This window comes from Ictalurus furcatus, chromosome 3, assembly GCF_023375685.1.
Source record: "Ictalurus furcatus strain D&B chromosome 3, Billie_1.0, whole genome shotgun sequence".
NCBI lineage: Eukaryota > Metazoa > Chordata > Actinopteri > Siluriformes > Ictaluridae > Ictalurus > Ictalurus furcatus.
This window is the reverse complement of record NC_071257.1, coordinates 22,259,135-22,275,897: the sequence shown is the minus strand read 5'-3', so window position 1 is coordinate 22,275,897 and position 16,763 is coordinate 22,259,135. Positions and strand designations below refer to the sequence as shown.

The following is a 16,763-nucleotide window of genomic DNA, read 5'->3' as shown; positions in this document are numbered from 1 at the left end:
CATCATGTTTTATTGCTCGGAACATCTCTCAGTGGTTTTGGCCATACATCTATATAAGTAGTGTCCTGCCATGGTCTCAGGCTGTGTACACAGTGTAATAGAAGTTTGTCACTATAATGCACATTATTCGTTGAAAGATATTATCCATGATGCAGCTTTTCGCAACATGTGACAGGAAGTAATAGGGAATTTTTTTTTATATATAAACAAAGACATCATCGTGAACATATCCTTTGCTGACATTGACTGAATCGATGCACAGTAACATGCACTAGCACATATAGTAGGTGCTGACACACACACACACACACAAACATACAGAGAGGGCGAGAGGGGGAGAGAGAGAGATGTCCATACACATACTGATTGAGCCGTTGTGACATGGACAGCGCAACAGACTGTCACTTCAACTTCACCTGTAAGCAGGACATTGGCCACGATGAAATACACACCACGGATCTTTCAACACACTGCCCTGGGAGAACATCACACTCTCATATGGAGCTGAGGTGAGAGAGCCTGTCAGAGTAGTTACAGAGCTAATAGAGCTAACAGCCAAGCAGTTCAACTGGGACAACACAACAGAAACAGATCATTTACTCTCGACTCCTCCACGATACACACTTTATATTAGCCACTATACACTAGGTGTAGCACATACAGTTAACAAAGACAATGAAACAACATCCAAATTGAAATATGCACTTCTTTCAAGTAATTCTTTCACAATACTGTAACATTCTCAAAATATGGTGAGTGGCAAAATATTGGAAGAATAATTTTTTTTTTCCATATACTGTTTAGAAAATTGTAACTGTAATCAAATTCTCTTTAAACGAATAACCAGTATTCTTGATCTTTAATGTGGTGCCATTGCTTGCAGTAGCGTAAGACCCTGGACACCACCGACAAATTTACATTAAAGACATATTTTCCAAGATGCCGTCAACAGCATCTCAAAGCACGCATAATTTATCACAGATTATTATTATATTAAATCCTTTTTTCCCCCCAGTAAATGTTATTTTCCAAAGACACTCCAATCTAAATTATCCACAAGAAAAAGAAAAAAGAATTTACAAGTAAATGAATAACTTATCGAGTGTGGAACTCTACAGGTGCTGGTTCAAAAGGCCACTCATTCTTATGAACTTTGACCCTGGAAGGACTTATCCGCAACTTTTTTTTTGTGATTTCAAAATACAAGTTTTTAAATTAGCTAATAAAAGGACATTGAAATTATTTATATGGTTAAAAACACGTTATTTTGCTAATTTACATATTTGATAGACATCGTACATATATGTTCAGCCTATGATATTTAAAATGTATAAGGAATAATTTAAAAAAAATTCTACAAGCATTTAAATTTCATACAACTGGCTTGCAGGACAAGCTGTTTTTCCAGCACTTAGCATTTCAAAAGTAAACAACAAGTAAGATTCAATCCATTTTTATTGTTTAGACACCATTAAAGTTATACAGTGATGTGGGACTTCCTGAAAAATGTTAGACTATGTCAAAAATCATTACCATATTCTGAAAATGACTTTGTAACTTTCACTGTACTGACTGTATACCATAATTATCAAAATCTTACTGTCTGATGTTTCCCAGAGGAAGTTGGGTTTCCTTTACTGTCTGGTTCTTTCAAGGTTCCTTCTGTATCATATGCAAATTCGAGCACAGTGAAGCACATTTTGTTTAAATATACATAATAAAATTCTGTAGCATATAAGGTTTTTTTTTCCTGGTCATTGAACAAGAGAAGGAAAAACATGATTATACTTGTCTACACTTGAGCCAACTTGTCCATCAAGCAGGTATGAATACAAAAAACTTATACTGCGTTCAAGGCAAAGTTGCAACTTGTAATTCTCTGCCTACAATCGATAAAAACCACTGAAACATCCTCTCAGCTTAAAATTTCAACTAACCAACATGGGGTAGTCTTCTCAACTACCAATTCCTTCCCCGTTTTCAGAGTGCCATCATATGGACATGGCCGCACCCAGTGAACAGTGTAAATTACCCCTTCTCTACTTTTAAATGACTTTATAGCAGTATTTTCTTTAGATTCGTGAATGTACAGACACAGTACTTGATTAAATCTACAACATTGACCATACTAATAGCTGTTTTGAGAAGGTTATCATCAACATTAGAGTTTTGACTAACTTTAGTTGGTTAGCTTGTTTTTTCCCACTTCAGACGTTGAGCAACCAGACGTGGGATATGATATTATTAGGGTGTTAGCTATTTGTAGTGTTGTCTGAATTCTCAGTAGACAAATCATTTATAATAGTTCACTATATTATTACCCATGGTACACTCTAAATCCAGTGTACATCCAATGCACACTACTTACTACCACAATGTAGAGCAGGTACTTAATACAGAGAATAGCCTTTATTATGTCTGTATTTTTGTTATTTTAGTTTGGGAGGTCATTTTAAGTGTTTGGATGGTTTATGTGATGGCAGGTCATGATACTTTGATTCTGGAGCGCTCACTAGTATGTATTATCTGAATTCAGTCTGTAAAGTGGTTTATATAAAAAGACTATATAATAAAAAGTAAACAAATGAATGAGAAAACTAGACATTGCAAAGCTACTTTTGGACAATATGAATTGAATTGAACCACTACACATGGTCACCCCAGGAAAGATTACTGAATTATATGAAAATGTAAAGTAATTGAGGTTTGCAGGATTCATTCATATGGTCTGACAAAAGCCTGGTGAGTTTCCTTTTTAAATGAAAGTTAATAAAAAAGCTTAGTTCACTGGATGAGAGCATTCTGTTGTTCCACTTTCGTGATCTCAATAGGCAGAGCTCTTACTGTGGAACCTTGGCCTGCTTATTTAATTTAGATTTATAGCTGTCCATGTGGAGATCAATAGGAGAACAATGTGGAAAGATAGAGGAGAACAAGGACTCTCATAGAGGTTTTGGACAGTAATGGCAGCCCCCTGCTAGGTAAAAAAGGACAATGGGAAAAATGGCTTATGACAAAGTGAGGCATTCTTCTAAAGTGGTTTCACAATTAGAGGAAAAAGAAGAGAAATAAGAATATTTTATCTTAGAGAAAGGACATCCTGAATTTTGAGATTGAGCTATTTTGCATGGCAAGAAACCTTATCATTATCTTTCAATAGCCAACCATCATGCTTGTAGATTTCTGAAAAAAGAAAAACACAGCAAATAACATGTTGTTAACTATTAGAGTATTTAATTTTGTGTAGTATTTTATTTATTTATTTATTTATTTAAACCAAAATTGTTTTCTAATTGTAGGGTTTCATATTTAATATAATTTATATGAAATTATCATCTCTCCAAATCGGGGGGGGGGGGGGGGGGGGGGGGGTGTTGAAACCCGCCTCCACCCTGTGTTGCTTCCAGGGTTTACTTCGGTACTCTGGTTTCCCCACCAGGCTGATTGTCATTTCCAAATTGTTTGTAGTGTATGAATGGGTATGTGAATATGTGTGTGATTGTGCCCTATGATGAGTTGGCACCCTGTCCAGGGTGTCCCCTACCTAGTGCCCCAATATCCCTGGAATAATCTCCAGGCTCCAAAACGATCCTGTAAAAGATAAGCAGTATAGAAAATGGATGGATGGATGCATCTTTCTAATTGTAGAATAATTCCAAGTTGTTTCTACGTACACTCAAAATCGAACCCAGTTTTTTGGTAGAAAATATTTTAAGTATTTAAAATTAACTAAAAACAGAAATGAGAAAGGGCTAAACACAAAACTAGGAAAAGCAATCAACGGAGTTAAAAGAGGAGAGAGTCTGAGCCAGAACACAAAAAACTCTTTTGTCACCTGGGGATGCATATTTGCCCATTAGATGTTGACCTGATTTAGAAGCGCAGCTGTGGAGGAATGCAATGTCAGACCCTTCCAGCATCCCCAGGCTTCTCTCTCTCTCTCTCTCTCTCTCTCTCTCTCTCTCTCTCTCTCTCTTAGTGAATTAGTGGGTAGGCTGCTGTAGACACTGCAAGACTCTTGTCTCTCTCTCACTCTGGAGTTGTGGTGTTGTCAGAAAGATGTTTGTCTGACAACGAGACAATGTTTCCATGTCCTAGTTGAGCTTCATTAGTACTGGACTGCCTCTTCACATCTTCAGGCACACACTGTGCCACTTGACATTAGGCTTATTAATGCACCCCCAGCTGCCTCACCTCTTTATTTACAGCCAATCATGAACCAGACTAGCCCATGGCCATGAAGGAACAAATCCATTTTAGCACAGAACACAAGTCGAAACACATCCACACTTGGACAAACATTCTCTGGCGGATAAAGTGGACTGAATGCCACAGCTCCTTTCTTTCATGCTTTTTCATTTTTTCTTCTGTCTATTGCCCTTTCAGGTCCCAGAGTTTCACAGTCGGAAAGCTACTTCACTTTTTCATCCTGGCGCATATACTACAAGGCCTTCAGCCAACCGTGTTTATGCAGAAAATTTGGCACACAGTTCTCTAGGAATCTTTCCCTGTAAACTTTCTCCACACACCCCCATTTCTCTTTGTTTCTTCCCTTACTTTTTCTTCATACTCTTGACCTCTGTAGCTTCTTTGGAAGTCCTTAGAGGAGGAGTTAAGGCATCTAATGCTGGAACTAGCACTGCTAAAATATTTGTACGCATAATGTTAAACAGATGTTGATATGACAGTCCATGATGACTTTGCCCTCAGCCCACAATGTAAATGTCTCTATATGTGTGTTTGTTTACGCTAGGAGGCCTTTCCCCTTCTCAATGCTTCTGCCGCTCTCAAGCACTCATTTAATCAACCACAAGGAGCATTCAGAGCCTTTCAACACCTTCTTACAGTGAGCCCACTTGAATCCCGGGCTAACTTTCACACACATGGTGGGACATGCATGCATGCAGCAGAGCTGTGAAGACTGCAGAGACCGTAACTTTAGCCTCACAGAGAGTGCCACCTCACCACATCAAGCCGTGCAGTCAATGGGCACTGCCACGTCCAATCCAGCTGCTCTCATGTGACAGGAGGCAGGAAAAAACAGCCATGATCAGGCAAGCCAAAGCGAGAGCTTGATTTAATAGCGAGACTCAGCGGATTTGATTTCTTTCCATAGGCCCACGGGAAGCAGCAGCATAGAGTGATGGAAGCTGAGAAAAGACAGCCAGACCTGGGGAAGCCAGTGGTGCTGAACTTTGTGGAAAGTGTCAATCTTGCGACAATCTCAGTCTTGGTTGGAGCTATAATTCATGCAAAAGTGTCTCATGCACGGGAGAGTGAAATAAATGAGTTATTTTATTTCTCTTCTGTCAGATTTCGCTTTAAAGTGGATGTGTTTTGTAGTAAAACTGCATCAGTTATCACACTGTTAATTTCACCAATGATATTCTCTTGCTCTAGAAATGAAGATTGAATGTTTAGATTATTTCAGGGTCATACCCTCCTTTCTCCGCATTATAAAATGGATGATATGCCATGATATGTAAAAACAATTTAATTTTAAAACTTGGTGTTCAGGGTAGAATGTAGCAAATCGTCTGAACCCCATAACCTCTAGCACACTCAGACACATTTATATCCAAAGTGAGTTGTACACAAGCCCATGCCGAAGCCTATTTGAAACAATCTTATTCACACCCACAAACACATGCAGAGAAATTCTTGACATTCACATAAGGCAACAGTAATTACATTTTATCAGTTTACTTTTAAGTGTTAGTTCAGTCCACTATGCAGGTATGATGATGCATAGAGATAAATGACGTGCTTGGGGATCATTCAGAGGGTCCTGTAGAAGAGATGGAGGCTAGGTCTAGGAGATTGGAGCTGAATTGCACTTACAGAGTGAAGGATAGTAAGGCAGAGACAGGCAGGGGCAGACAGTACTGCAAACAGTGGGGCAAAAGCCCCTAGGCCCTCGATCATGTGGCCTCTTCAGATTAATTACTTATAAGGGAATATGTGCAGATTGAGGCCTCCTTCCAGACTCTGATCTTCTTGCCAGTTTAGCCAAAGTCCTCTCCTCCTCTTAGCCTGATTTTTTATCTGGCATGACTCTGAGCCACGAGCCATCCACAACACAAAACAAAGAAAAACAGGCAGAGAGAGAGAGAGAGAGAGAAACTTTCACAACTCTGACACTAGCTCTGGCCAGGCTCAATCTCTGACATGTGTAGATCTGTAGCAAGCAAAGTTGCAGCCTACTTTTAGAGAGAGAGAGAGAGAGAGAGAGAGAGAGAGACACACACACACATACACACATGCACACCCACACACACACACACACACACAGACCACACAGACCAGAGTGTGCTTTCCCTCTGTACTGGCAACTCTTTCTGGGCAAAGACAAACTTGATATGGGCTGGCCAGCAGTGTGATGTTCAGCCAAGGAAAATCGATTATGCAGAACCCACCGAATCATGTTGCGTGAGAAATCAGTGCCTGTGGTTGGTGACAGTAAAACCAGGGTCTGGCACAGATACAGCTGCAGCTGATGGAGAGACTGCTCACCCTCACCCTGCTTAGGTAAACAGGACTGTGTTTGATTTTTACCGCATGCACCAGACTGCTCCTCGGGAACAGCAAAGACCAATGGCACAGATGGTTTTGAAAAAAAAAAAATTTCCCCCCATAAGTATTAAGCTCTTCCAATGAAATCCAGATTGGGACCTTTGGAGTGTGGTTGAAAAAAAGAACAGAGGGGTGAGGTGAGGATAGATAAAATAAAAAGTCAGATAGGAGCTTTAAAAGGAGTTCAGTTTGGATCAGACATTATATATACACTGCAGATGGGTCTACTGCCAATACGTTAAAAAAAAAAGGTTTTTATTAAAATTTATGTAATTTATCAAAAACAAGACAAACCACATTTTAGCCATTTGATATATTTTTGTGTGAAAAATATATTAATATCATGTTTGCACATCAGTTGCTTCATTTAAAAAATTGTGCTGTTATGTATTTAATTCAAATAGTAATACATGAAAGCTTCTTTATAAAATACTCAACAGATTTTTTTTACTTACATAAGAGAAGAGTAATGTAATCTGGTTTGTGAAAAACACTCACCGTCCATTTTATTAGGAACGCCTGTACACCTGCACATGTATGAATTTACAGTATCGAATTGGTCAATCCTGTGGCAGCAGTGAAATACAAAAAATCATGCAGATACTGATCAGAATGAGGAAACGTGTGTGATCTCAGCGACTTTAACCGTGGCATGGATGTTGGTGCCAGATGGGCTGGTTAAGTATTTCATAAACTGTTAATCTCCTGCGATTTTCACACACAACAGTCTCTAGAGTTTACACAGAATGGTGCAAAAAACAAAAAAACATTGAGTAAGTTAAAGTTCTGTGGTGGAAAAAAGAGGTCAGAAGAAAATGGCCAGATTTGAGCTGCCAGGAAAGATATAGTAACTCAAATAAACACTCTTTACAACCATGGTGAGCAGAAAAGTATCTCAGCATGCACAAAACATCGAACCTCTGGGTTGTTGAGCTACAACAACAGGAGACCACGTTAGGCTCCATTCCCATCAGCCAAGAACAGGAATCTGAGGCTATCATGGGCACAGGCTCACCCACACTGGACATGATTCTATGACTATATAAACAAATGCACCAACAGCATGGTGTGTGTACACATCTGTGAGACTGAGTGTGAGAAGGTGATACAGGGTTCTTTGTGAGTCTATCCACACTGCAGCGATGTGTGATATACCTGTGGCCTGCAGCCCTGTGAATCCAGTCACACTGCTGCTAACACACACTGGCAGGATGAGGCTCTGGGCCTCTTCAGCACCCTGTACAAATCCAAAGTGAAACAATCGTTCTGCACAACTTCTGCTTCCGACCTGTTGAGAAATGTAATTTAAGGCTAGCGAACGTGACCCTCGGGTTACTCTCCCTCTCAACATTGCTCTCTCACTCACATACACCGTGCCAGAGATGCAGCTGTGTCTACTGAAAATAATGGGGTTAAAAAATAATCGGTCACACAGAGAGACCACCATCTCCATCTGTGTGTGTGTGGGTGTGTGTGTGTGTGTGTGTGTGTGTGTGTGTGAGAGAGAGAGAGAGAGAGAGAGAGAGAGAGAGAGAGAGAGAGAGAGAAAGAGAAGTGTGTCAGTGGTCAAATGAAGTGATTTCCTCTAGATACCACAGAGAGAAGAAAAAGGGCATAAGAGAAGAAATAGATACATAAAGATAAGGAAGAGAAAAAAAATCTGAGCACGATTAGTTGCCCTAGATTTTTAAATTTATCTCCTGTTTTGGGCATTAAGTAAAATAACCAAAGTAATATAATCAACTGTCCCCATTACTGAAAGTTCCCATGTAGGGCAATTGAACAAAGTGGAGTCCTCAAAGTGTGAAGGAGCTGAAATGAGGTCATTCCTGGGAGCCATCGGTAATGAACCTTGTCACACGGGAAAGCACATGCATGTGTATGAGTGCTAAAGCGAGTAGGTTGCGATGACCTGGGAGCAAATCTACGCAAATCTACAGCACACAACGGCACAGCTCATGAAATTATGGAGACATGGGTAACTTAGGGTGTACACACCAGCATGTCTTACACAACACTACACTTGTTTTTTATTCAGTCTCACCCAACAGCTCTGGCATCCATTCTGCCAGATCACAGTAAATTATTTTATTTTTCTTTTACAAAATAAATATTGATAACAGCTGAAGTGGTTAAAAGAATAATTTTGTCATTTTAATTTTGTTATTTTAAACTCATACTGGAAATGTGTCTATTTTTTATTTTACTTATTTATTTTTTTTTACATGATTTCAAAACAGGTATTAGAGTTCTACAATAAAGCATGAGACAAGGAGAACATGTTACTGAATTTGTTCTTTTAGTTATTGCAGTTTTATAACTTTGTGTGCATTTTGCAACAATTAAGTAAGAGTATAAATAGTAATAATTAAAAAATAATGACGATAATAAAAATCTTGATTTGTATAACACCTTTAATACATGTGATGGTGCATTACATGGCTTAAAAAGACAAAGAAGGGTCTAAAACAATCAGGAAAGAAATGCACCAATATATATATATATATATATATATATATATATATATATATATATATATATATATATATATATATACATATATATATATATATATATATATATATATATATATATATATATATATATATATTATGATTTAGTGTCATACCTCTGTATTTGTGTGCATAGTGAAATCATAATCACAGACTCTTCTCTCTTCAAATGTAGTCCCATTTCTGAAAGAATTAATTATTATATATTTAGAGCTTAATTTCTAAATATATATTTGACTAAAGAATTCATGAAAGTTGTTTACAAAAATGTTTTTTTTCCCCACAAATGTCTATTGACTGCATTTTAACTGCTCTTAGAGTTCTGAATAAGCAGGTTGTTTCTCAGTATGAGGTAACTTTGCTTATACATTATGCACACTAATTGTGCATATGCTATTGATGTTCGAGATGAGGTTAGGCTTTTCTAACAAAAAACAACAAAAAAACCTCCACTCGACTATGTCTTTAAGACACAGACTTTGAGATCTTCCCCATTCTTTATTGTCTTGCTGGTGTAAAGTTTTCCCTTAAGGTTATGCCACAGATGATTTTGCAGCTGCATGTTGTGACACTTTATCAAGGCTGAATCTCTCTGGATTAAGTAAAAGTGCTGGGATAAGGCAAAGAGAATTTTTCTCTTCCAATGAGTAATCCACACACTGGGTTTAATACGCTTAAAAAGAAGTGCAGAGACAGTGGCTAGACAAAGAGTCTGTGTGTATGTTACATAGGGTCAGCTGCAGAACAGCGATAGATGCTCACATGGCTCGTCTCTGGGACAGATGAGGGAGTGCAATGAAGTTTAATTAGATTTCCCTGCACATCCTGGACACACTCTGCCCCTTGGAGCCTCACCGGTCTGGAGAGCAATGAGAAATTCTCACCATAATCAAGTTAACTTGCACCATTTTGGCAAATAAACAATACTTATCTCGACATAGATCATATGGCTTGTGAAGGCAGACACATTGACCTCTTACTCTGATCGATAGCCTGGTGTACCTTCACATGTATTTCTCTGCAGTGGAAGAGATTTCAAAATAAAAAAAAATTGTAATGTGGAATGTATTAATTTAGTCACAAAACATCCAAGACACAAAGGCCAAAACCCAGTTCAAATAGTTGCTGCAAGAGTCAAAAAAAAGATAAAATCACACATGAAACTGCATAAATGTATGGTGAGGTCTGTAAGGATAACAATGCTTTTAAAATGAATGGATTAAAGGGATAATTCTGGAATAACACAAAGTAGACAAAAGAGAGGCCTAGCAGGTCAAGAGGTCATGGTCATTGCAGCTAACACAAATAGCCAAGTGTGCATATGAGAGAGAAGGAGAAAGAGAGAGTGAAAGAGAGAGAGAGAGAGTACCATGAATGTTTCATTAGCATTGCCTAGGAAGAACAATTCCCCAACTAGGTTGACCCTTTGAGCTGACTGTGGCCAGAAGGCTGGTGAGAGAACATCTGCACACACTCTGTATCAAGGACTGAAAAACAGTTACCACATCTGACCTGGCCTTGATCCATACCCAACATTCAGTGAATTTAGCATTCACAATCCAGTGCTCACACTTTTACCACTCACTCTGTCCATTTCTCTGTCCCTCCACAGAAAAGTTAACTAAAAAAACCAAAACTTTGATGTTATGAAATCTCCATCTCATTAACTCTACATTTTAAAATTCTGAGAATGAGAAGACAGAGAATGTAATTTTAGTTACAATTTTATTAATTCCCAGAAGTGTATATCTCTCATTCTCTTTTTCTGTGAGTGAGTTGGCACTCTTAAACTCAGTAATGATGGTGATCTGGAAACGAGCTTTTTAAGCAGTGGACTCAGACGTCTTCAAGGAAACCTGCTAATTACTCCATGCTGCAAATCAATAGCTCTCTAAGAAAATATATTTAAAAGGCTGCCATTAGCCGTCCCCCTCTGTCGCTTTTTCCCTCCCTCGTTTTTGCTGTAGCACGTGGCGCACGAGTGGTGCCCCTTTGCCGGCATTTTAATTGTGGCAGCAATCAGTGAGATTCACAGGAACTCATTAATATGCAGATTTACAGCATCGTTTTGCTGCCACTCATTTCTGTATTTTTTTGTGAGGGATTTCACATAAATTACCATCAGAGCTTTTCCTAATTGCTTATATAAAGAATTACCATAAATTCACACTGTGTGCTATTTAAAGTGTAACCCCTAAATTTATGCTAAATGATTAATGCGTCAGGCTACTAACGTTTTCCACTTCATTAATAAAAAAGTTGTTTTATTTTTAATATTTTATATATAGAGTACATACATAGTACATGTATTGTATGCTGTATTGTACACTGTACTGTACGATGCTCTTCATCTGTACTTGCTTTTAAATACCATCTAGAGAAAGACAAAAGCAGTTTTTATATGGAAACACTAGGAGGAGATTAAAGCTTATTTTTCTCATTGTCTGGGTGAAGGGAGGGACTAAATTAGACTTGTCACCTGTATGCTCACCGCATTAACACTACATAAAACTTGCGGCACTGCACACAGCTCATTGCAGTTTATAGACAGACAATGGGAGGGTGAAAGAATATGCTTTTATTAAATCATTGTTTAATCTTTCACTCTGGAGGATTACTACTGTGTTGAGGTGTTTTGAAATGTCTCACTTTCTGCTGGCTCTGATATACAACATTTAACATGTGAAAGACTGTCTTAAGTGTTGCTCTAGTTTATTTCCAACCTCCTCCACAGCTTACCAGTAAATACTTTTGAATTGTTGTAGTTGGCAACATTAGAATACAGGCATATGGATGAACCTTCTGTGGATGTGTTTCATGTAAAGTGTACTTAGATATGCTCTTACATAATCAGCAAAAAGTTTATGATGTTCAAACAGTATGTAATCCTGTGTTTCAGAGTTGACTTCTGTGTTTCATGAAGGAAAGGGGTTGGTTAAGACTTATCAATCATTTCAGTGGGATCATTCATCTTATTCCCACATATACATCTCAAAAATTGTAAATGTTGGTGTTGAATGGAAAGTGAAGTACATGTCTGAGTGGTCAGTGCTCGTAGAACTGAACTGTTCTCATGTGCATCAGTTTCTCTGCATTATCAAGTCACCGAATACCTTTGTTTGCATGCTACTTACGGCACCTTACACAAATTTTAAATGCCTTTTTGATACTGCTCTGCAAGCTCAGATTGGCTGTATCTTTATTAAAGATAATGCGTAAATAGTGATATGTTGGGCCACTACAAACCAACAGAACAGTGTCTTTGTGCCTTGGAAGATCCTATAAATTTATAGAATTGTACTGGAAAGATGAACACCATTCTTCCAAAAATATTCCCTCAATTCATGTTTTGATAATGTTGGTGCAGTGCTGTCTACTGCTCCCATAGTGTTCAACTGGTTTGAGATCTGGTCACTGTGAAGGCCATAGCATGTGAACTACATCATTTTCCTCCTCATTGACCCATTCAGTGAGCTCTCATGCCCTGTGGATAGGGGCATTATCATAATGAAAGAGTCCACTCTCATCGGGATAGAAATGTTTCATCATAGGATAAAGGTGATTAGCAGGGGTGGGCAAAGTACTGAGAAATGATACTTAAGTGAAATATTGATGATACGTCAAAATTCTAGAGGATACCTAATTTTGGATGAATCTTTGTTTACTCCAGCATACTGAAACTACTGAGGTAGTGCCAGGGATGCACAAGTTCCATACTGTAGTCCTTTACATCTTTATTATCCATCTTCAGACATGTACAGATAGTTATAGTGGTAATTACATTGTGCAGCATGTGAAGCTCATGGCCGATGACAAGTTGTAATGATTCTAGACAGTTTTGCTCTGAATTAATAAACCTGATTGGTTAATAAACTAAAATGACTGGATACTAAATATGGGGACAAGTGGGCACAAACAATGACAGCAAACTGCCTCCTACAACAAAGCAGAACACCATCTATAGGTGTTTAAAAACTCACAACCTGGATGGTACCATGTAATGGAAGTGGAGACGGAAGCAAATGCAGGTATTGCCACTTTAATGAGAGAATATAATCAAAAGGGCAAGGCAAAATCAAAAACTAAGACAGGCAAATGTCAGGCAAACAGACTAGAGCAGGTAAGGCAGATAATCAGAGTCCAGGACAAAACAGAATCAAAACCAGAATAAATAACACTAGAGGAAGGCTTGGTAACGGCAGAGACAAAAGCAACTGAGTGTTTACTTCGCAAAGGTATTGTGAATGAGCAGTCTCTTTTAAAGGGTGGTTTGAGTGTGATTGGGAACAGGTGTGTCAGATTAGTATTCCAGAGAGGGTGCATGTGTCTGTTTGTTTGGGAGTTGTAGTTGTCATCGGCCATGTTTGTAATTTGTGGTGCATTCTAGGAAATGGAGTCACTGGGTTGCAGTGGCTAGTGGGTCAGGGATGACTGGTTTGAGGAGAGAGATGGGGCTATGTGGCTGTGTCGAGGTAGGTCCAGCTTTTAAGTGACTTTGTTAATTTGTTTAATGATTTTAAATGGGTCGATATATCTGGGCAGAGTTTCTTGCATGTGTGGAGTTGCATGTGTAGATCTCTATTAGCAAGCCAAATTCCATCACCTGGTTGATATTGGGGATCTTCTCTGCGACAAGGATCGGCATTCTGTTTGTAGGTGCGTGTCTCATTGAAGACATTGGTAGGTACTTTCCCAGACTTGCTTGCTTCTTTGAAACCACTGGTCGACAATCGGAGAGTTGGTGGGGTTGGTGTTCCATGGGAACAAGGGAGTCTGGTAGCCTAATACATACTATAATGGGGGAATGGGGTGAGATGAGTTGCCGAATGATGCATGGAGTTTTGGTCATACTCAGCCCAAGGGATGAACTTGGCCCAATCTTCAGGATTAGCTGCACAGAATGTCCGAAGAAACCACCATAGTTTCTGATTGGCTTATTCCACTTGACCGTTAGCCTGTGGATGCTAGCCTGTGAGATTGACGGTTATTCCCAATTTTTCCATAAAACTGGACCATATCCTGGAAGTGAACTAAGGTCCACTGTGACTGATGATCTCCCCTGGGATTCCAAAGTATCAGAGGACATGTTGGAAGAGCAGCTCAGCCGTTGTGAAGGCTAATGTGTGTAGTGGAATCAGACAATGATTTGGAGAATCGCTCACTGATCACTAAGAGGGTCGTGTTGCCTTGAGATTCTGATAGGTCAATGATGAAGTCAGTGGAGATGTGTGACCAGGGGGATTTGGGTATGGGTAGAGGGTTGAGTTTGCCGGCTGGTAGTGTTTGCGGTACCTTTGAGTGGGCACACTTTGAGCATGAAGATACTGCACAATGTACATCCCTGAGTGGGTTTGGCTATTGGTACTTCTCCCACAACAGATGGTAGGTACATTGGATGCCAGGGTGACCTGTGGCTCCAGCAGTGTGGGCCCAGGAGATGAGCTCTAGCCTGTATTGCTAAGGAACAAACAGTTTATTAGGAGGATATGAAGACGGGACTTGAGATCGATGTATGCATGTGAGGGTCTGATCCAGTTTCCACTCAATGGAACTTACAACACATGAAGGGGCAGAACGTATTCTTTAGTGTTTTCTTTGACTACTGTGCCATGTAGGCGGGGGAGGCCATCAGCCTTGGTGTTTTTGGACCCTGGCCAATAAGACAGGGTGAACTCGAAATAAGAAGAAGAACAGTGACCAGCGAACACAACATTCGCTAGTGATGGCTTGATGTAGTGTTAGGCGTTTGGCTGTACATATTTGAGGTTCTTGTGATCTGTGAAAATGATGAATGGATGAGTAGCTCCTTCCAGCCAAGGTCACCACTCCTCCAGGGCTAGTTTGACAGCCAAGAGTTCTCTGTTGACTACATTATAGTTTCGCTCTGCTGGGGACAATTGTATTGAAAAGAAAGCAACTGGGTGAAGCTTGGGCTTATATCTAAACCTCTTTGAGAGGATGGATCCAATTCCTGTTTCCGAGGCATCAACTTCAATGGCAAAGGGCTTGGAGGGGTCAGGGTGCTTGAGGATGGGAGCCATGGTGAATGCTTCTCTGAGTTGAGTAAGGGCTGCTTTGGCGGCTGTGTTCCAGGTCAGACGTTTAGGCTTGCCTCTCAGCAGGGATTATAAGGGGTGTGCTATTGATCTGAATCCTCATATAAAGCACCTCTAGAATTTGGCAAAGCCCAGGAATCATTGCAAATCCTTCACAGTTTGATGGGTAGGCCATTCCACCACCACGCTCACCTTGCTTTGGTCCATCGTGACTCCCTCAGAGCTGATGATGTAACCCAGGAATGAGATGGTGTTCTGATGGAACTCACACGTGTGCTTTGACAGAGCTAATGCTGAAGGAGTCATTGTAAAACTTGGTGTACGTGGTGAATGTGTTTTTCAGGAGAACTGGAATAAACCAGGATGTTATCGATGTATATGATTACATATTTCCACAACAGGTCCCTTAAGATGTCATTTATAAGACACTGGAACACTGAGGGGGCGCTAGAGAGCCCATATGGCATGACCAGGGCCAGAGGTGGTACTGAAGGCAGTCTTCCACTCCTCCCCCTCGCTGATTCAGACCAAGTTGTATGCACTGCGAAGATCTAGTTTGGTGAAGATTTGGTGAAGATCTGTTCTAGGGCTGCAGGAACCAGAGGCAGAGGATAACAATACTTCACAAAACACTGGTTAAGGCCCCAGTAATCTATACATGGTCTGAGGCCACCTCACATCTTCTCCACAAAAAAGAAGCCAACAGAAGTCAGGGATGTAAAAGGTCTAATGAAGCCTTGCTGGAGGGCCTCTTGAATGTAATCCTCTATAACTTCTGCCACTGATAGAGGGTTGACCCTGCCATGAGGTGGACTAGTTCCCGGAAGCAGCTCAATCACACAGTCATATGACCGGTGTGTTGGTAAGTTGCTGGTTTTCTCCTTACTGAAGACCTCTTTGAGATCCTGATACTCTGGTGGAATCTGGACTGGAACTAGATGGTCAGGGCTTTCGACAGCGGTGGCAGCCAGAGTAATGACTGAGGTTTGGAGACAATAAGTAAGTAGACCAGCATGTGAGTTGCCTGTCAGGACAGGAAATGAGAGGGTTGTGTATCTCTAGCCATGGGAGGACAAGATGGTGGGATGTCTAGCAGATACTGTGATGTAGAGGGTTATGGATTTCTTGTGGAGAACACGGATCTGGAGTGAGAGGTTCTGTGCAGTGCGAGATGGTACCTCCTCTGATGGGTGCTACATCAATGGCCTAGATATTGTGCAGTTGTTGTAGTGGATGGACAGGGATGTTGAACTGTGTGACAGCATCCTGATCAATTAAGTTCCCTGCTGCCCCAGAGTCAATCAGTGCTCTCAGGACAGACAACATGCGTGAGTATTCTACTATGACTGGTAGGACGAAGGCTTGTTGAGAGAAAAACTGGGAAGGACTCACCCTTTGGAAGTGTGGTATGGAGCTCCCCCTCTCCCTGATACCAGTACAGGCATGGAGGGGACATTGCCGGAGTAGAAGCATCTCAACTCTCAGTGCCACCTCTCTCTCCTCTTCACTGAACCGAGTGTGCCCCAACTGCAAAGGCTCAGAGGGTGCCCCAGCTGCAAAGGCTCAGAGGTGGTGCTGGTGATAATAGGGGCTCCCTCACTCCGTAGTGTGCGATGGCTTC

At 40.3% G+C, this 16,763-nt stretch overlaps 1 long non-coding RNA gene across 1 annotated transcript in view; it reads left to right on the top strand.

Annotated features, from left to right (window-relative positions):
* The first annotated feature begins 227 nt into the window (after positions 1–227).
* LOC128605749 (uncharacterized) overlaps positions 228–16,763 on the top strand; it is a 91,152-nt gene continuing 74,616 nt past the window's right edge. Inside the window, exon 1 of the long non-coding RNA XR_008385594.1 lies at positions 228–509. This is a non-coding gene — a long non-coding RNA (uncharacterized LOC128605749). The remainder of the gene's footprint in view (positions 510–16,763) is intronic.